The following is a 21,710-nucleotide window of genomic DNA, read 5'->3' as shown; positions in this document are numbered from 1 at the left end:
TTGGTTCAAACAAACGGTAATTTCTATTAGACAATTTCATTTCATTCGCTAATTTGTGCATAATGCAACAATCCTTTCATATTAAACTTGTAGGCTAAATCAGAGTCTATGGACGCCGAATTGAGACAAGTCACTAATGGTTTTGACTATAAGGTCCGTTCATTTGACAAGTACGACATCAACGGGTATCGCTTTCGTACCTATGGCAAAGAGCTATCTATGGCCGACCGAAAGTCTACAAATTGTTGTGTATCTGCTATCGGCGAAGGAGGTACCGAGTATTATGGGAGATTTGAAGCAATTTATGAACTTCTGTTCTATGGTGAAAACCCACCGAATGTCGTAGTCTTCAAATGTTATTGGTTTCAGCCGAAGGAGACTAGAAGGACTCATGAACATATAGGGCTAGTTGAAATCAACCAAAGCAATCATTTAGATGTTCCTGATGTCTATATTATGGCTCAACAGGCGACCCAAGTATTCTATCTACCGTGGGCCTGCCAAACTAATCCAAATCTGAAAGGTTGGGATGTCGTTTATGAAGTGCCGCCACGTGCTAGACTTTCTCCCCCAAAGGAAGAGGATTATGAACCTCACATTAACCCAGACACATATGAAGGAGAATTCTTCCAAGAGACACGTCTTTCCAAAAAGCGTTTCAAGAACTGCTATACTTCACCCCAGAACATTGAAGTAGATAGCGACAATGAATCCGACATCACCCCAGAGGAGGAACAAGAAGAGCCGGAACAAGAAGAGGTTACTGCTGCGGATGACCTGTCAATGCTTGACCGATTACGTCAAGGTGGCCTTGCACATGTTGATGCCAATGAACCCTATGAGCCCATCATTGATTATAGTGATGATGATGATTATGCATTTATTGATGATACTGATCGAGATTATTAGTAGTGTCAGGTATTCAATTTTTTTATGTTGTACTTGATGATGATACACTTAAGTGATATACATATTATTATTCATGTCGGTACTTTTTTTATGTTGTACTAATTTCGTTTACTCTTTGTCATGGCAGGTGTTGAAAGATGGTGGGCGCTGGTCGGGAGCGCGCCGAGGCCCCTTCTTCGTCGGCGCGTGGTGTGAGGTCTTCCATTCCACATGCACCTCTCCGCCGAGCGTTGCTGGACAGTATGGCGACACCGCCGGGCCCTTCTTCGTCGACCGCGGTGCCCAGCAGGGGACGAGGTAAGAAGAAGAGAGGAGCTGGAGCACGTGGTCGCGGGAGAGGACGTACGGTGACTGCTAGGGCGCCTTCCTCGCCGCCACCCCCAGCTGTTTCACCCGAGCACGTGACTGCTAGGGTGGACTCGTCTGAGGAGGAGGCTGCACGGACTTCGGTCCACGAGCCTCCGGTCCACGAGTCTTCGACCCACGAGCCTCGGGGCGACGGGCCTTCGGCCCACGAGACTTGGGCCGACGATACCCCGGAGGAGCACACGTCTGGATGGGGTACCTGGACGGGTCAGCCTGAGCATGGCGGGGAGCCGAGTGGCCATGCTGATGATGGCGGGGAGCCGACTGATGAGGAGGGGGAGGAGGGGGGGGGCAACGTCTACCAGCGTGGTGCTACACGGCTCCCGTCCGTGCCGGTGACCCGCGAGCAGAGGTGGTTGATTTTTCCTGATGGGGAGAGGTACGTAAGTGCATTTAATATTTTTGTACCTTCTGCATTCACGTTTCTTCAAATAACTAATGCGTTGGCCTTGTCATGCTGCAGGGGTTGGGACCACCATCATAGTGTCCGCCGGCCCAACTCCGTCCTTGGAGTTCTTTGCCGGCAAAACTTCCCGGGGTTTGTCACGTTGCCTGGTGAGGGTCGGCTTCCAGAGCTTGGATTGAGCTGGGAGCACTACGTGGCTGCCCTGGCCCCGCCGGATGAGATTATCGACGGTGTCATGTGCGACACGAGGGCAGACATGGTGATCAGAAAGTTCTGGGTAATTTCTCCTTTACACATTTAAAAATCTTCAACTAGCTAGTTATTAATTGTACTAATCAATATTGTCTCATTTGATTGCAGACATTCTATAGGTGTGAGGAGGGATATGAGGAGGACGCGGCACATGTTATCGAGAACGTCTGCAAGCACCTACTCCAAAACTTACGGCACGAGGCTCGGGTGCAGGCTGTTCGAGACTACTACACTTTGCGTGGTATCAAGAAGACCAAGCCGGCGTGCCGCGATAAGTTCCTGAGTAAGGAGCAGTACATGAAGGTAATTCTTAAGGCCTTCTCTACTTAAGTTCCTTAATTTAGTAATTCTTAGCCGTAGCGCTGAAGTTTCTATTTGCTAACTTAGGCGCCTCCGAGATGGTGTGCGGATCGGATGGATTGTTGGGAGGTGTTGGTCGATGAGTGGTGCTCAAAACAATGGCTAGCCCTCCACAACGAGGCCAAGGACAAACGTGCCCAAATGGAAGGTGTGCCACACCATCAAGGCAGCTCCAACTTATATCAGTTCGGGCGCAACTGGGTATGTGGTTTGCTTCATGATTCATGCAATTCATTCATCATGCTAGCTTGAGCCCTTTAATTACTAATTTTCATTGTTTCTCTCTTTCAGGCACGCTACAATAAGGCGGATAAGGTGCCAGAGGTGTACGACCTGTATGCCATGGCCCACACTGCCTCTTTCAAGAAAGTCAAGGCTTTCTCTCAGTCTGACCTCGATGATGCAAACAACTTCACCAACATCTCCTCCCACAACAAGCTCGTGAGATATAGAGATGAGGGGAAGGCGAGGAAAGGGGAGGACTTTAACCCGAGCCAGGGTCCCATTGATCCAGAGCTGGTGATGATATCTGGTGGCGGGAGGTCCCATGGCTCCATAGCCATTGGAGATGGACTTATCCGTTGTCCTAGCACTCTCCCGGAGATCAAGGCGCGCCAGTCGAGCTCCGCTCCTGAGATAAGGCCTCGTGAACGGCCAGTGCAACTCGCCATCAAGGTTAGTGATACGTACTCAGTTATCTTTCTCCATTAATTACATTGTGTGCGCTTCCATCAATGATTACAAATGGTCATGTGAGTGGTGTTGCAGGCTGCTATACAGAGTGAGAGAGATAGAACGGAGAAACTTCTGGCGGAGGCGGCGGAGAGGCAGCAGGAGTTGGAGGAGAGGACGACAAAGATGATGGAGGAGGAGAGGGCACGGAATGACATGCAGGCAAGGGCCATGTACGAGCTCCTTGTGATAAGTTTCTTCTGCAGATTAGCCAAAACATTCATGTAGTGTTTGTCTCATTACTAACTAGTATGACTGAGTCGTCAAAACCAAATGTGCAGTCTGTGTGCGAGAAGACAGGTCAGACCGCTCCGCCGATGCCAGTGATTGCTCCTGGGACCACGGTGAGTTTTATTTGAATGGACATTACTTGCTAGTCTTAACATTTGAGTGTCATCATGCTAACAAGACATTGGAAATGATCTTTGGTGCAGCGTAACTCCAGACAAGCATCGCACGATCCTTCTCCATCTACCGACACGAGCCACCCCGCTCCTACACCTCCTGGATCTTGATAAGTTTATCTAGTGTTTTGCTTAACACATGCATAAAGACCTAGACTTAGCTTTATTTCCTCCAATGCTTACCACAATGACCTAGACTTAGCTTCTTCTCCTCCAAAATGACTTAATAAGCTTACTGACCTCCAAAACCATCCATTTTACCTAAGTTAGCTCTAAAACGATCTGTACTTAGCTTACTTATGTCAAAAATTGCATAATTAGCTTAGTTAGCTCATAGACAATCCATTTTACCTAAGTTAGCTCTAAAATGACCCATTTTACCTAGGTTAACTTATAAATGATCCAGTTCATCCAAGTTAGCTCAAAAATGACCCATTTTACCTAGATTAGCTCCTAAATGATCCATTTTACCTACGTTAGCGTTAAAATGACCCATTTCACCTAGGTTAACTCCAAAATGACCCATCTTACCTAGGTTATCTCATAAACGATCCATTTCAACTAATTTAGCTCATAAACGATCCATTTCACCAAGTTAGCTAAAAAACGACCCATTTCACCTAAATTAGCTCTTAAATGATCCATTTCACCTAAGTTAGCTCAAAAAAATCCATTTCAACTAAATTAGCTCATGAATGATCCATTTCACCTAAGTTAGCTCAAAAACGATCCATTTCAACTAAGTTAGCTCATAAATGATCCATTTCACCTAAGTTAGCTAAAAACAATCCATTTCACCTTAGTTACCTCAAAAATGATCCATTTGACCTTAGTTAGCTCATAAACGACCCATTTCAACTAAGTTAGCTCATAAATGATCCATTTCACCTTAGCTAGCTCATAAACGACCCATTTCAACTTAGTTAGCTCATATATGATCCATTTCATGTAAGTTAGCTCATAAATGACATACTCTTCTTGTTCTAGTATTCTTCTTGTTCTACTCTTCTTGTTCTAGTCTTCTTCTTGTTCTACTCTTCTTGTTCTAACTTTCTTATTTTTCATTTTGCAGATTTCATTCACTTGACGAAAGCTTGCATAGATGGAGTGCTCCTTATCCCTTTCTCTGTTTCTTTTGTATCATTGAACTATGCATGTATCGTTGGATGAAACTATTGTAATATATATGGTTGGATGCCTCTATGTTGAACTTGTTATGTATGATGGAACTATGCATGTAATATATATGGTTGGATGATGAAGTTATGTGTTGGATATCTTATATGTTTGCTCTGTAATGGCCTTTTGAAATATATCTATATATGTCATATATATTTGTGATGAAAATTGTTGGATTTAATAAAAACAGATAAAAGAGCCAACATGGCAGGCTCTTTGCCGTCTGCCACCGACGGCAACGGTCTCTTTGACGTCTGCCGCGGACGGCAAAGAAGACACGTGGCATCCAGCTGTGCTTCCTGGGAGCTGACCCATTTGGTCAGTTTGCCTACAGTGGCAGGCGGCAAAGACTTTGCCATCAGTGGCAGACGGCAAAGAACCTGCCATGTAGTGACGTGTAGATGACATCATACGGCGGACGGCAAAGACACTAGAAATTTTGCCGTCAGCGGCGGACGGCAAAGGCCTGCCGTTAGCCACTTAACGGACTGACAGCGCAATTATTGCCGTCCGCTCTCTTTGCCGTCCGCCGCAGACGGCAAAGGGCCTTTACCGTCAGCCGCCAGGAAGCAGACGACAAAGTAGCTGTTTACCGTAGCCTACTTTGCCGGAGCCTTTTGCCGTCCACGGCTGACGGCAAAGGCCTTTGCCATCCGCCGTTCATGCCTTTGCCGTCCGCCGTGGCAGACGGCAAAATAGCTGATTCCTGTAGTGTTCATAGGAAATATGTCCTCAAAGAAAGTTGCATCATTTGATTTTATAATCGTATCAACATGCATGTCGGATACCTTAGATTTTATTATCAAAAATCTATAGCCGATGCTATGAAAATCATAGCCCAGAAGAACACAATCCACGGTTTTTGGTCCAAGCTTGCGCTTCTTGGGAATTGGTATATTGACTTTCGCTAAACAACCCCAAGTACGTAGGTAAGAGAGTTTCAACCTTTTCCTTTCCCATTCCTCAAATGGAGTCATGGTCTTATGCTTTGTGGGAACTCGGTTTAGGACATGACACGCAGTCATTAGCGCCTCCCCCCACCATTCCTTGGATAGACCCGAAGTGTCTAACATGGTGTTAACCATATCAGTTAGAGTTCGGTTCTTTCTTTCGGCTACCCCATTTGACTGGGGTGAGTAGGGAGGCGTCCTCTCATGGATTATACCATGTTCCGCACAAAACAGATCAAATTCATTGGAAAAATACTCTCCACCACGATCGGACCTAAGCCGTTTAATTTTTCGATCAAGTTGGTTCTCTGCCTCAGCTTTATAGTTTTTAAAGAAAGTCAAAGCCTCATCTTTTGATTTCAGAAGATACACATAACAATATCTAGTGGAGTCATCAATCAACGTCATGAAGTATCTCTTTCCACCTTTTGTCAACACGCCATTCATCTCACAAAGATCAGAATGTATAAGCTCAAGTGGCGCCAAGTCTCTTGCCTCTACAGTCTTATGGGACTTGCGAGGTTGCTTAGCTTGCACACATACTTGGCACTTGGAGCCTTTGACAGTAGAGATTTTCGGAATTAAATTCATATTGGCTAACCGCGTCATGCAACCAAAGTTAATATGACAGAGTCGTGAATGCCAAATATCAGACTCATTATTGTGGCAAACATTATTAATAACTTTAGTGCAAATATCTGACAAAGATAGGCGGAACAAGCCTCCGCACTCATAGCCTTTTCCAACAAATTGTCCACACTTAGAGATTACAACTTTATTGGATTCGAAAACCAACTTAAAACCATCTCGACATAAACGGGAACCGCTAACGAGATTTTTATTGATGGACGGCACATGATGAACGTTCTTCAGACGCACAGTCTTCCCCGAAGTAAACTTCAGATAGACCGTACCAACACCTCGAACGATGGCATGTGACCCATTCCCCATTAGCACGGGTGAAGTCCCTGTTGCCTGGTAAGAAGAAAACATGGAGGCGTCAGCACAAACATGTACATTGGCACCGGTGTCAATTAACCAATCAGGGGATTGAAATACTGAAAGGATGGTAGGAAAAATACCGTACCCTGATTCCTTCATATCAGTATCACCGATGGCAACATTAGCAGACTTGCCGCTCTTCTCATGTTCGCGCTCCTCAAAGCGGTTAGGACACTTCGGAGCCCAGTGATTAGGATCACCGCAGACATGGCAAAGTCCCTTCCCCTTCTTATGAGAATTCTTCTTGAAGTTGGTAGAATGTGATGGCTTGTTCTTTGTATCAAACTTGCCTTTGCCCTGAGTTTTGTTCTTATTGTTTTTGAATTTGTTGGGCTGGGAGTTCTTCTTCTGTACCATGTGGGCACTAGAACCTCCCTCAGCAACTCGAGCACGTGTGTCCTTTGCTCTCGCCTTCTCTTCAACATCAAGAGTACCAATGAGATCTGCAACGGAAAATTCATGTCTCTTGTGTTTCAGGGAAGTAGCAAAATTGTTCCACGAAGGTGGAAGCTTGGCAATGATGCCTCCTGCAACAAATTTGTCCGGCAACACACACTTGAAGTACTCAAGTTCTTTTGCGAGCGACTGTATCTCATGAGCCTGCTGTACAACAGGGCGCTCATCAGTCATCTTGTAGTCATAGAATTGCTCCATGACGTACAACTCACTGTCGGCGTCCGAGGCACCAAACTTGGCCTCGAGCGCAGCCCACATGTCCTTGCCGTTGTCAAACGACATATACGAATCCACAATGGAGTCATCAAGAACACTCAGAAGAACGCCTTTAAAGAGGGTATCGATCTTCTCAAAAGCTTCCAGCTGTGCTGGATTAAGATCGCCCTCAGGCTTGCCCTTGGTGGCATCATAGCAGCCCATGGTCTGAAACCAGTAGACCGCTCTCGTGCGCCACCTCTTATATTGCGTCCCCTTAAAGGCAGGCGGCTTCAGATGCGCAGCAAAACCACTCGGAGTAAATTGCCTATAATCAGGTTTTTGGATTGTTGGAAATATGAGCAAATTACTACGAGATTTAATCCAAATAAACAGAAGATAAATCATGACCACAGCAGTAGAGATTAAACTAATCATGCAAACTAGCATAGCAGATGAACATATCACATCTAGGGCACATACTAGAAGCATGAATTCTACCACGATCTCGAACAGGAAGGATAGAATCACATACGGTGCAGCGGGTGCAGCACCGCCGGCGTTGACGTTGTCGCCCATGTAGTCGAGGACGAGGTTGCCGAGGTCGGGGAAGAAGTCATCGTTCGCGAAGTCGTCGCTGCCAGCAGTCGCGCGAGTGCGCTTCCCAAAAACCTGATCGCCCCTCTCCCGTACAGGATCACGAGAGGCGGGGTTCCGGAGGCCTGTTGTCCCTTCTCGTGGTGCACGCCGGAAGGAGGGATGGAGAAGACTTGCTTGGCGGCGCAATGATCTGGAACGGTGGTGAGAAACCATACGAAGCGGCGGCGGCTAGGGTAGACGTCTGCCCGCGGCGCGTCGTGACGAGGCGTGGCGTGGCGTGGCGAGGCGAGCGAGGAGGAGGAGCGCACGTGTAGGTCTCCTCTTCTCATGCTCATACAAGTGGTAGAAGAGATCACCTTATAAAGAGGTGCAACTCTCTCTCAACTTCCGAGGTGGGACTAAACTTTAGCCTCACTTACTCCACTCACATGTGTGCATAAATGGGCCAAGAGAATTTCAGAATTTTAATTGGGCTTTGGGCCAAAGGCCTACTAGCAAAATTCCAACACCAGCCTCCAAGCTACTTCGATTCGCGGTGCATGCATGCACCAACGGAGGAAAGCAAAGCCACAAGCGTCTACAACAATCCAGCCGGGGCGTTCGTGCGCATCTAGCGCGCGTGCAAAACGGGAGAGACACGCACCAGGCGAGATCCCAGGCGCGACAACGCGTACACCAGGAGGGTGTCACGAGCTTGACCTGATCAGCATCGAGGACCGCCGTCAACTACAGCCGCGCGACTCCATCGACTCTGAGGCATGCACGTTTCGAGCTGCTGTAGCCTCCGAGCGTACACCAATCGTAGCTACATCGACTTCTTCTATTGCGGACTACTTCAACAGCAATCTATACACCGAGCCAGATTCCACACCACGCACATGGCAGACATCTATACACAACCGACCCAGCTTGCAACTACGTCGGCTACACCGACCGCGATTCGAGCCTGCATCAACCTTGCGTCTGCATCGACCCTTCTACCGAGCCAAACATCTCGCTGTACGACTACGCCAGGCTACGAGCCAACATACTTCTTCACGGCATCGACACCCCGTCGTCACGAGGGACGTCTCCAAGCGACGTATCATCATCGACACGCCGTTGCAACGCCATCGCCGACACTTCATCGCCATGGTCTTCATCAACATCTTCCGCCGCCTCGTCCACAAGATGGACACTTAACGTCCTCTGACAGACTTTTCTGTAAGACGCGACCTCGACGATGGCAATGATCACGTCACGACGACGGCATCGACCACGTCATCCACGACGGCACGACTGCATCGACACGGCGTCACTACAGTGACGACCCTACACGGCCACACGGTTCTGGCAAAACTGATGTGTGCTCGATGGGCTTCTTCCGGTCTTGGCAAAATCGGTGGACTCATCGGACGATGGCACCCTCTGACATCCGCAAGGTGCATCGTCCACGTCTGCAACTCCGTCATAGCGCATTTTTTGCGCCTCTGGTTTTGTGCGGCTTCATCATCCGCGACGACCACACCATCGACCGCGACTACCTCGACCACGGCTACATCGCTATGATCGGCTACCTCGACATTAATGCCTACGTCTACAGCAACTCATGGGCAACAACTCCAGTCAACAGCGTCCGCCTCGACACTTGCGTCCACGACACTCCTGTTGTGACTGCAGGAGGGAATAGAGGAGAAGGCGGGAAGGCACCAGAATGGGACGCAGTCACCGCCCTAACTGCCGACCCATCAGAGACGCAGTTGATGATGGCGCAACGGAGAAGACGACAAAAGAGCAAGACTTCAAATTCAGTCGTGTGATCGTCCGCTTCACTCCTGTTACGACTGAGGGGGAATATTAGAAGTATATTTACGTTTAAGATAGAGATAAGAGATAGAGATAGGATAGGTTTAACTTGTCTTCTACTCCAAGTCTCCCTCCCTCCATTGTACCTCTATATATACCCCATACATGGGTCAGATCAATACGACACAATATCCATCTATCCTACAATTTTCACAGTACTAACTTTAGTTATAAAGTTGAGTCACTTATTTTAAGACGGAGGAGTAATATTTAGGAACAAAGCAGCACTCTGTACCCAGTCAGCCATTCACATCCTCACCTGTGCTACCACCGTCACCATTAAGGACGCCCCTTTGTCCTTTGTTAGGTAAAAATGACATTTTCCCCAACTAGTGTAGTACTTTTTTTAAGGAAGATTTATTGCTTCTGATGCCTCTATGCAGAGAGTGCAGCGGATCACAAATACTTTATTTCATGATTTTAAAACAAAGCATGTTGGATCACATAAGTAGTACTAGCAACTAAGAAATAGGACGTGAATTTTTGGAACATAGTGGCACGTGATGCTGAAATCCTGGGCGTTCACATGCACATCGCGATTACTAATTAATATAGGGTCTTTTGCAATACGATGGCAGTCACTCAATGACGCTTTAAATTCGTATGATACAACATTGCTTGGTACTACTAGTTGAGTTCTGGCACCCCCGTACATTCGCAGATGTGTTGAATTAAATCGCTGCTTGGTAACTTGATGGCCTGCACGTCGGTCTTTCGGTCTTTGCAGTGAATTAAACACAACTTGTACTAGTTAATTGAATGCGATGTGCGAGGCCGACATTTTAAACACAGATTGGCTGGAGACTTATTCTCTAGGGCAATAAGAACTAGTGCTAGCAAAAGATTTATTCGACATCAGATTGACTGGGCATATCATATTGGTTCCGAACTTGTTCTGCTGGCAGGAGTTGATCCTGAACTTGTGATATTTGTGCCCAGGAGTTGATTTGAACGGTGCTAATTTATCATCAGATTGGCTGGAGACTAATTCTCCGGGAGCAGGTTCCAAATAATCAGTGCTCCTCGACCCGTTGCTGAAATTTCATCAGCAACAGCATTATAACAATATCAAGGTTCCCTAAATCAAAGCAACTTATCTTAGTTTTCTTTGGATGGCGATCCAACTGAATCACACTAATAGTTTTTTGCAACTGGTACAAGCTCACCTAATCTCATCGTACATGTTTGAAAGATAGTATTTCATAGTAAAGGGTTCCAAATAAATCCATTTGAAAAATAATAATAAAGAGGATCAGCATGGAAGGGAAACATGGAAAACAACACTTGAGAATGCAGAGGATCTACATGAACCTCAACTTATGGTGACTATTGCGAGTAGAGCAACCACATTGCCATGGGTGTCGCCAGAGGAACAAGAGAGAGAGAGAGACAGAGACAGAGACAGAAATGGACTGCAGTACAGCAACAATGCCCTATCTCCAAAAAAATCAAAAAGAAACTCTACATCTTCATACTCCCTCCATTTTTATTTACTCTATATATTAGAGCTGACTGAAGTCAAACTTTGTAAAGTTCGATCAAGTTTATAGAAAGTAATATAAATATTTACGATAACAGATCTATATGGCGTGAAAGTGCATTCAATAATAAATCTAATGGTATTGATTTGTTATTGTGCATGTTCATATTTTTGTTTATAAACTTTGTTAAACTATATAAAGCTTGACTTTGACCAAAACTAATACGCGAACTAAATAAAAACGGAGGGAGTATGTGTGTTCTCGCTAGCCATGACATGAACAGAGATTAAGGACCAGAGAAGCATGAGAGTGAGGGAGGAGCTACGCAATGGACAACAAATTGGGAGAAAATGCATGTGATGGTGCTGGTTGCTCCTGGATGTATGCTGCAAATAAATAAGATATTTACTCGAGTAAATTGCAAAAAACCACCACAATTGAGGACCCTAATTCAGAAAACGACCACCATTCATTTTTTTTTCAAAAAACACCACCATTGTGCTGACAATTTTTAGAAAACGCTGATCACTGGATTAGACACGTTTGACAAAAAAATCTGACCATTGGGTCCCATTGTCAGGTGCCATGTGGCCGGAACGAGTTAACGTCGCTAGTGGACATAATTCAAAAAAAAAAGTGGTGGTCAACCTCTCCTCTGCCTCCTTGGCATTTCGCCAACCACATAGCAGCCGCACCAGATTGGCAGCCGGTGCATCCCGCCGGCCGCTGCCCCAACGTTGCGTACGGCTGCTGCTCGCCGCCGGCCGCTGCCCCAACGCTTCGTACTGCTGTTGCTCGCCGCCGGTGCATACCGCTGGCCGCTGCCCCAACGCTGCGTACTGCTGCTGCTCGCCGCCGGTGCTTGTGCTCGCCACACGTCCAGCTCGCCGCCCCCGCGCTGTAGACGATGGAGAGAGCAACCTCGGAGGCTCCCTCGGGGAGAGCTCGGCCGTGCTCTCGACACCCTCGGGAATCCCGACACGCACCGGAGGCAGAGCAGGGCCATGGCCATCGCGTCGGCTGTCGATCCCAGCATGACCTCGATTTGGTAGGCGCCTCCGAACAAGTACGGCCCTGCCGGCTCCGGCCAGCCCGACTGCTGGCCAACGAGCCTCCCAGCTCCGCGCCGGCGAGCTGTCCGATGGCGTTGTTGGGATGGCGCGCCGACGATACCGCTGCTCGCGCCCATACTCTGGAGGAGACGGCGTGCGCGGCCGGTGCTGATGCTCGCGCGCCCGTGGGCAGTCGGGGCTGGTGCTCGCGCGCCAGTGCGCGGCCGGTGCTAGTGCTCACGCGCCCGTGCGCGGCCATGGCTACTCTCGCTGCTGGCGCCCGTGCGCGGCCGGTGCTGCTGCTCGCGCGCCCGTGCGTGGCCGCCGCTGCTGCTCGAGTCCCCAAGAACGGCGGGGCGGCGGCGGGTTGACTCGCCGGCGGCGACCGGCGGTCCGGCGCGGGATTCTTCCGGATCGGAGCGGCGGCGGCGGCTGTCGTGTGGATCGGGGTCGGAAGGAAAACGCTGTGACTGAGCTGTACGTATTTTTTAATTAGATCGATATAGAGAAAGATCACACTGATAAGACGGGCCCATGTCTATTTTAATGGTCAACTAAACTTCAGTCAAACGCCGTTAGTTTCAGTTGCCAAGTCATCGCTTACGGTAGGACCTATCTGTCAGTTTTACAGTCAGCAAGTGTTTATCTGAGCAATTAGTGTTCTCTGAAAACTGTCAGCACAATAGTGGCGGTTTTTTGAAAAAAAAACTAAATGGTGGTCGTTTTCTGAATTAGTGTCCTCAATTGTGGTGGTTTTTTGCAATTTAGTTATTGTGTGATCAATAGCATGGGATCAGTATAGTTATTGTGTGATGGGGCATGCTCACTTATTGATTGCGTAATACTGAAACTATACCACGTTGACACTATATGCAGAAATCGCTATACATGCCCGTCGTACAAAAATTGCACGAATCACATAGGAATGGGCGGACATGATATCGACCTCGCGTGGTTGCATGTTCACTCCTGATTTATGGCTAAGAAATACCCTTTCACACTAGTAGTGATTTTGCTGCTTATATATACCTACGCTACACATAGTAGGAGAGAGCTCTTGTGACCGAAAAATAAATCAAATAGGCTAGATAGGTTGTATTATGCTCTACCGGTCGCTTGCATCCCCTAGGACGGAGTGTTGATATACTCACCGTGTCGAGCCATGCATATCATACTCACCCCGCATTTGGATTTCCCTGATGGCCATGCATTTGGATTCAGCCAGGGGTGCTCGTTTTTATTAGTCTAGTGTCCCCTTGATGCCCTGCTTTTCAATTCAGCTATAAGCACCTGGGCTTGGGAGGCATCAAGAATAGAGTGTGTGCATGCAGAATCTGTCTCGCTTGCGTCTCATGAGAACAAGGCTATGTGCCTCTATATTTGCCTTGCTAGGCGAGGTTCTTCTGTAGTTTCCAGAGCTAGTTTAGGTATGCTGGCAGGTCACATTTCCAAATCGATCTATGTTCATTTGCAAGGGGTATTTCCGTCGACCCCCCTTAGGCCTCCTTTGGTTTGTAAGATTTTTGTAGGAATTCTACAGGGTAGGATTTGCAAAGGAAAAATTCTTTTGAAGCCCTTTGGTTTGTAGGAATGGTAGGAATAGGAATCAATCCTTCAGGTTTTGGAGGAAAAAAACATTAGCCTAGACTCAATGAAAAAATATCCTATCCTATGCAACAAATGACATCTCTTTCTTTATAGGAATTGACATACATGTCATCTCACTTCCTATGATTTTCCTATTCCTATAAAATTCATATCCTATGAACCAAAGAAGGCCTTAACGTTTTTAGAAACCAGTAGTGTTGTCCAATGCATTGACTGTGGTTAATTGAGTATCAATTGACTAATAGAGTGTTCAGATAAATCCCAAATCACACTGAGACGGCGATCAAAATCATAGCATCTCCCCCACTGATATCTCTACTGGTTATATGCGAAACTGCAGACTAAAGCCCTGTTCGGCAGCTCTTCGCTCCGCAGCTCCCTTAACACTCCGCCTCGCGCCATGCCGCTGAGCCGCTCCTACCCGCGCCGTTGGCCACTATGGCCGCGGCAGCCACCGCCCCTCGCTTGTGACCACTCCGGTCCCAGCGCCCACAGCCCCTCATGTTGACCACTTCGGTCCCGGCAATCACTCGTCTTCTTTGTGCTTTTCAGATCCTGTTATCTACCATTGCCCTTTCTGATCTCAAATTCGGTCAACGACTAGCTTTTGAAGCTAAGATCCGAAAAAATGTTTGGAGTTCCGGTGAATTTTATTGAAGGCAGAAATCTCAAGGAATTCTTTCTTGTGGCTGAGTTTTTCGGATCAAGGACCAAACATAATTTGGAATCTGTAAGTCTCATTTTGCAGTCCTGTTTTGAGGGTCATGCATCTTGGTTCAAGGTTTCTTGCTGTCAGAATTGGTCTTTCAAGTTCTTGGTTGTTTCAAAAGATGTCGGTCTTCAAAAGATGTGGGTCTTGCAATCTATCAAGGAGGTAATATTGCTAATCAGAATTTTATTCTTTCCTTTTGGCTTTGGGGCTATGTTGGCCCGGATTATGTTGGTGAATCCGAGCTATATCGCTGCGAAGAAGATGCTGAATGGACAGGGTTTTCCGGAAATGGAAATCTAAATCATATGCTCAAGTTGTTCAATCTCCAAGATTCTTTGATCCACCTGCAGCGACAGTCCGTAATTTAGTCTTTGAGCGACTTGAATATCCAATTAATCAGTAGGGAGCAGTTTCCGATCATAGAGTAGTTGTTCAGTCAAAGACGGGTTCGACGGGATTCAAATCCTCTGATAAAGGCTTTCTTGGGCCACGACCTTCTTCTCCTCTGGCCCATTCGAATGGGCAGTGTGGCCTCTTACTTTTGTCGGGCCACTCTAGGGCCCAATACAAGAATCGCATTTATTGCTGAGCCTGCAAAGGTTGAGGACACATTGGAGCCTATTTTTTCGAGAGCTCCTCGCTGGCGCCTTATGCGCCAGCAAACGAAACGAGCGCCCACGCACCTGGTTATGCGGGCCGGCCCAAGAGCGAGCCGAAATTTATGTAGCCCTCCTTCTGAAGATAAAAAACAAACGGCCAGAAAATATATGTAGAAAGAGGTATTCGAACCCATGTGCTTTTGCTCATGTACTTGGGGCTTCAACCACTGCACCATGACAACATTGACATCTTATGTACGAAAACAGTTTTATTTGACCCCGAGTTCCTGCTGCAGTACAAATTATTTGGAAAAAGGGAACGAAAAATTGAACAAAGAATTCGCGAATTTTAAAAACAGATCATCGATTTTGAAAAGGCCGAGGACATCAAAGAAATGTTCACAAAAAAGTTCATCATTTTTTGAAAAAAGTTCACAGATTTGAAAAAAGTTCATTGGATTTTGAAAAATGTTCATCGATTTTGAGAAAAACAATTCATGAATTCTCAAACAGTTCACGAATTTGAAAAAATTTAATCGATTTTGATAAAAAATACCACAAATTTGAAAAAAGTTCATAGATTTAAAACAAGTTCACCACTTTTTATAAAAAAGTTAATGGATATGAAAATAGTTCAACAGGTTTGAAAAAAAGTTCGTCGAGTTTGAAAAAAGTTCATCGAATTTGAGAAAAAAGTTCATGGATATGAAAAAAGTTCATCGATTTTGAAAAAGGTTCATTGAATTTGAGAAAAAAGTTCATGGATATGAAAAAAGTTCATCGAGTTTGAAAAAAAGTTCATCAAGTTGGAAAAAAGTTCATAGAATTTGAGAAAAAAGTTCATCGAGTTTGAAAAAAGTTCATTGAATTTGAGAAAAACGTTCATCGAGATTGAAAAAAGTTCATCAAGTTTCAAAAAGGTTCATCAAGTTTCAAAAAAGTTCATCGTATTTGAAAAAAGTTCATCGAATCTGAGAAATTCATCGATTTTGTGTCGAACCAGGAAGAAAGGAAAAAGAAAAAGAAAAAGGAAAGAAGGAAAACAGAAAATGAAAAAAAGGAAAAATGATAAAAGAAAAGTACAAGGAAGAAAAGAATTAGAAAAGGTGAACATAAGCAAAATAGGCTTGGTGGCGTGGTGGTTTGTGTAGTGTACGATGAAACAGCAGCTACCCAGTTCAATTCCTACTGCACCCGCTTTTCTTTTGCTTTTGCACTTTAAAAACAGAAATAAAAGGGTCGGCCCATATAGCGACGATGTGAGATCGGGGGGTGTGCGCCCTGTACGAGATTTGGCGATTTTTTCGGCTAATGTAAGCGGAGAGCAACTAGTCAAGGGATACCCACTTTGGTGGGGTGAGAGCGCCAAATGGTGCACCCAACCACTGCCATGTGTTGCGTGTTGGGCGCTTCCTTAGGATATTTTTTTCTTTACGCGTTTTCGGATTTTAGATGGTTTTTTGGCTTCTCGGTTTTTTGCCCTATTTTGGAGAAAAAAATGAAAAATAATGTGATTTTTTGTGCTTCCACGAGAAGCATAGATTTCTTCCACGAGAAGTACTTGGAAAGAAAAATATGTGTTTTTTTCTTCCACGAGAAGCATAGATTTGCTTCTCATAGAGGCACAAATTTGCTTTCGAGAGAAGCACATTGGAAAGGGAAAGAAAATGGTTTTTTTTTCTTTCACAAGAATCACATATTTGTTTCTCATCAAGGCATAGATTTGCTTCCGCCTGAAGCACAACTGTACTTCTCGTAAAGAAAAAATAACCGCATTTTTTTGCTTCCACGAGAAGCACAGATTCGCTTCTCGTGAAGGAACAGATTTGCTTTCGTGAGAGGTACAACTGTGCTTCTCGGAAAGGGAAAATGTACAAAAAAAGTGCTTCCAGCTCCAGTTCTAAAACCTAGAACCCGTGCTTCTCGAGAGGAAGGGGTGGGTACGGGGACTTCACAGGCTGAGCGACAGTTATGGACGGCTTTGTGGAAGCTCAAAGTGATCCCAAAAATTTGAGTCGGCGAGTGATGTAACGCCCCGGATGTAATTTACCTTATATGTATCCAAACTCTTGCCGTTTCCGGCGCTAAGTTATTTTATTTTCCTCGGGTTCGGGTTTTTGTCTTCGTGTGTTGTTGCTTTTGTCATGCATCTCATATCATGTCATCATGAGCATTGCATTTGCACACGTGTTCGTCTCATGCATCCGAGTATTTTTCCCGTTGTCCGTTTTGCATTCCGGCGCTCCTATCTCCTCCGGGGCCCCTTTCTACCTCCTTTCGTGTGTGGGGGTTAAACATTTCCGGATTGGACCGAGACTTGCCAAGCAGACTTGGTTTACTACCGGTAGACCGCCTGTCAAGTTTTGTGCCATTTGAACTTCGTTTGATACTCCAACGGTTAACCGAGGGACCGAGAAGGCCTCGTTTGTGTTGCAGCCCAACACCCTTCCAATTTGGCACAAAACCCAACAAAGACCCTTCTATCATCTAGAGCGTTCGATCACGATCGCGTGGCCGAAAACCGATCCTCATTTGGAGCTTCCTAACTCCCTCTATGCCTATATATAGATCCCCTCTCGAAATTCCCAGATCCCCTCCTACCCTAAACCCTAGCCCCGCTCCCTCTCCGCCGCCGGACAAAAATCGCCGGGCCGGACACGTCCGACCCGCGCCACCGCCGCCACGTGGCACACCGCCATTCGACACCGCTCCGCCCCACTTCGCCGGCCGGCCTGGGCCCGAGGAGGGCCCCCGAGGCCCGCGCGCCGCCGCCGCCTACCCGGCTCGCTCCCGCCGCCCGGTTCGCTTGCCCGCGCCTCTTCTCCGGTGCCGGCCGTCCCCACCGAGCCTCGCCGGTCGCCGACCGCTGCCTCCTCTTCGCTCCGCCGGCCACCGCGTCGTTTCGCCGACGCCGTTCTCCGCCGCCCCTCGCCGCCCGGCCTTGCGCGCCCACCTCTCCGGCCTCCCTCGACTCCGGCGATCCCCAAGTTCGACTCCGGCAACGTCCGCGATCTCCGGCGAACCTCGGCAGCCGTGCCGCTACTGTACCGCGACCGGATCTGGATCGGTGAACAGTAACCCTAGATCCGGAGGGTAAACATTTCACTAAGTCCCCAGTTTTTTTAGTATTTTTAGCAAACTTTGGCATGTCGTATCTCTGCATCCGTAGCTCCGATTTGCGCGTGTATCATATCAAAATGTTCATCTCAAAGAGTACATCATTTCATCTCATTGCATAATTTTCATTTGAGCTCATCTTGATGCCCGAAATACTGTTGGAAGAGGGCTATGTGATATATTTGCCAGATCTGTTTCATCAAATAGATATTTGTCATTTTTGCCATGATTAATGTGTGCATGATATGCTCCTGAGCTCTACATGAGTTTTGTTATATGCCATGCCATCTTTACAGAGGTGCTTACCATGTATTTTTTTGATATGTGTGGTGACTAGCACAAGCTTGCAAAGTACCGTATTCGGTAATGCTGATTTCAGGGATTTAGAATTTCTCTAAGTCCTTGTCCTGATTTTGTCATTATGCCATATGTTCATGTTGTTTCCTAGTGATCCGTGCCTCTTTTGAGGATGATCAGTAAGGATGATTTGTTAACATTGTGGTGCTCTATCCATCCATGTCTTTGTTTGCATTTATTGAGCACCCTAGCTTGAGTCAATCGAGCTCTACTTTTGCTATTTCGTGATTCCTGGCAGATTGTTGACTTGTTAGCGATTTTGCCGAGGATGTTGCTATTGATCCATGCATGCTATGTTGTAGTTCTTACCATGTATAGCTTCTATGATATGTATGCTTGATGTATGTATGCTTAGTTTGTCATTCCATGCTCTGTAGTGAGTGCATCGAGCTCGTAAACATGCCTACTCGTTAACTGAGTAGCATGCTCCAGTTTTTCACTAAGTCTGAGATCTGTTTATGTTTTTGTTATGTTCACATGCTTGCAATTGTATTTTCTAATCCCTTTTGGCTCAAGGTCACTAAGGGACTTTTGTTAAGTGCTTTGAGTAGCTTCATGTCATGCCTTGCTTTGACTTGTTATGTTCCCGTAGCATGTAGTTTCCATGCTCTAAAGTGAGCTACCTGATGTTAATTTCCAGACTTGTGTTAATTTCACAAAGTGTGAAACCTGTTATCATTTGCATTTTTGCCATGCTTGTGTGAACCTGTTAATGGATGAGTTAGCCGTAGCTCAGTGTTCATCTTTTGTCAAGCATCATGAGTGGATCCCTGCCATGTATTTTGTTGTCATGTTTGAGTGATGTAGCATATTTATCTTGATGCATTAAATGGCTACTTGCTGATTATCGCAGTCCGGTGCCATATTTGTTTTGCTTGCCATTTCCAAACCGTGCATCCAATTCCGGTGATCTTTATATCGTTTTCAACCGAAATCACCTCACATTTCCAGTGGCACTTTTGGATTTCCAAGTTGAGACCATGTTCAATCATTCCTTGTCAAATCTTGCATATGCATCACATATCGCGTCCCAGACAGCATACCATGTTCGCATCATGTTGTTTGAGCATTGCACGTGGTTGATTGTGTTCCTTTTGCTTGTTTGTCTTGTTTGGGTAGAGCCGGGAGACGAGTTCGCTAACGAGGAGCCCGTTGAGTTCGCTTACGAGGATCAAGTCAACTCTGACAACTTTGCAGGCAAGATGATCATACCCTCGAAATCACTTCTATCTTTGCTTGCTAGATGCTCGCTCTTTTGCTATGCCTATGCTACGATGCCTACTACTTGCTTATCATGCCTCCCAAATTGCCATGCCAAACCTCTAACCCACCATGTCCTAGCAAACCGTTGATTGGCTATGTTACCGATTTACTCAGCACCTCTTATAGTGTTGCTAGTTGCAGGTGAAGATTGGAGATCGTTCCTTGTTGGAACATTGTTTATTGTTGGGATATCACCATATTATCTTGTTATCTTAATGCACCTATATACTTGGTAAAGGGTGGAAGGCTCGGCCTTTTGCCTAGTGTTTTGTTCCACTCTTGCCGCCCTAGTTTCCGTCATATCGGTGTTATGTTCCCGGATTTTGCGTTCCTTACGCGGTTGGGTTATAATGGGAACCCCTTGACAGTTCGTCTTGAATAAAACTCCTCCAGCAAGGCCCGACCTTGGTTTTACCATTCGTCACCTAGCCTTTTTCCTTGGGTTTTGCGGACTCAAGGGTCATCTTTATTTTAAACCCCCGGGCCAGTGCTTCTCTAAGTGTTGGTCCAACCCAGAGCACCGTGCGGGGCCGTCCCTTGGCAACTTGGGTTACGTTGGCTCCTGTACGCTTAGCTTATCCGGTGTTCCCTGAGAACGAGATATGTGCAGCTCCTATCGGGATTTGTCAGCACAGCGGGTGGTCTTGCTGGACTTGTTTTACCATTGTCGAGGATGTCTTATAACCGGAATGCCGAGTCTGATCGGGTCTTCCCGCTAGAAGGAATATCCTTTGTTGACCGTGAGAGCTTGTGATGGGCTAAGTTGGGACACCCCTGCAGGGATTTGAACTTTCAAAAGCCGTGCCCGCGGTTATGGGCAGATGGGAATTTGTTAATGTCCGGTTGTAGATAACATGAAACTTAACTTAATTAAAATGAATCAACCACGTGTGTAACCATGATGGTCTCTTCTCGGCGGAGTCCGGGAAGTGAACACGGTGTTGGAGTAATGCTTGACGTAGGTTGTTCTAGGATCACTTCTTGATCATAGTTCTTCGTTCGTGCTTTGCCTTCTCTCCTCACTCTCTTTTGCGAACAGGATAGCCACCATATATGCTAGTCGCTTGCTGCAGCTCCACATATTACCTTGCCTTACCTATAAGCTTAAATAGTCTTGATCACGAGGGTGCGAGATTGCTGAGTCCCCGTGACACAGATTACTTCCAAACCAGATGCAGGGACCGATGATACCGTTCCAGATGATGCGCTTGAGCTCAAGTGGGAGTTCGATGAAGACTCTCGTCGTTACTATGTGTCTTTCCTAGATGATCAGTAGTGGTGCCCAGTTGGGGCGATCGGGGTCCGTGTCGCATGTGGGGGTTGATCTTATATTTTGGTACCGTAGTCGGACCATGAGTGTATTGGATGATTGTAATGTTATTCATGTATTTGTGTGACGTGGCGAGTGTAAGCCAACTATGTATCCTTTCCCCTTTTATATATTACGTGGGTTGTTGTGAAGATTACCTTACTTGCAACATTGCTTTCAATGCGGTTATGCCTCTAAGTCATGCTTCGACACGTAGGAGATATAGCCGCATCGAGGGCGTTACAAGTTGGTAATCAGAGCCTTCCCCGACCTTAGGAGCCTCCTGCTTGATCGAATCATTGGTGTTGTTGAGTCTAGAAAAATGTTTTGAGTCATTTAGGGTTTATATATCGGAGAGTTTAGGAATTCTTTTTACTCCCCAGTCCCTTCATCGCTCTGGTAAGGCATTCTGACGTAGAGTTTTGACTCTTCTCTTCTCAAATTTCACTAAAAAAATTTTAGGATCACGCGGGTATCTTGGAATCGTTCCGATCGATTTGTGACGAGAACATTGTTCTTGGTGCCTCCTGTCATTTAGGGGTTGTGGCAGTGTCCC

Source organism: Triticum urartu, chromosome 6A (assembly GCF_056163025.1).
Source record: "Triticum urartu cultivar PI428250 chromosome 6A, HENAU_Tu73, whole genome shotgun sequence".
NCBI lineage: Eukaryota > Viridiplantae > Streptophyta > Magnoliopsida > Poales > Poaceae > Triticum > Triticum urartu.
The sequence above is the reverse complement of the archived record's forward strand: the minus strand, read 5'-3'. Positions refer to the sequence as shown.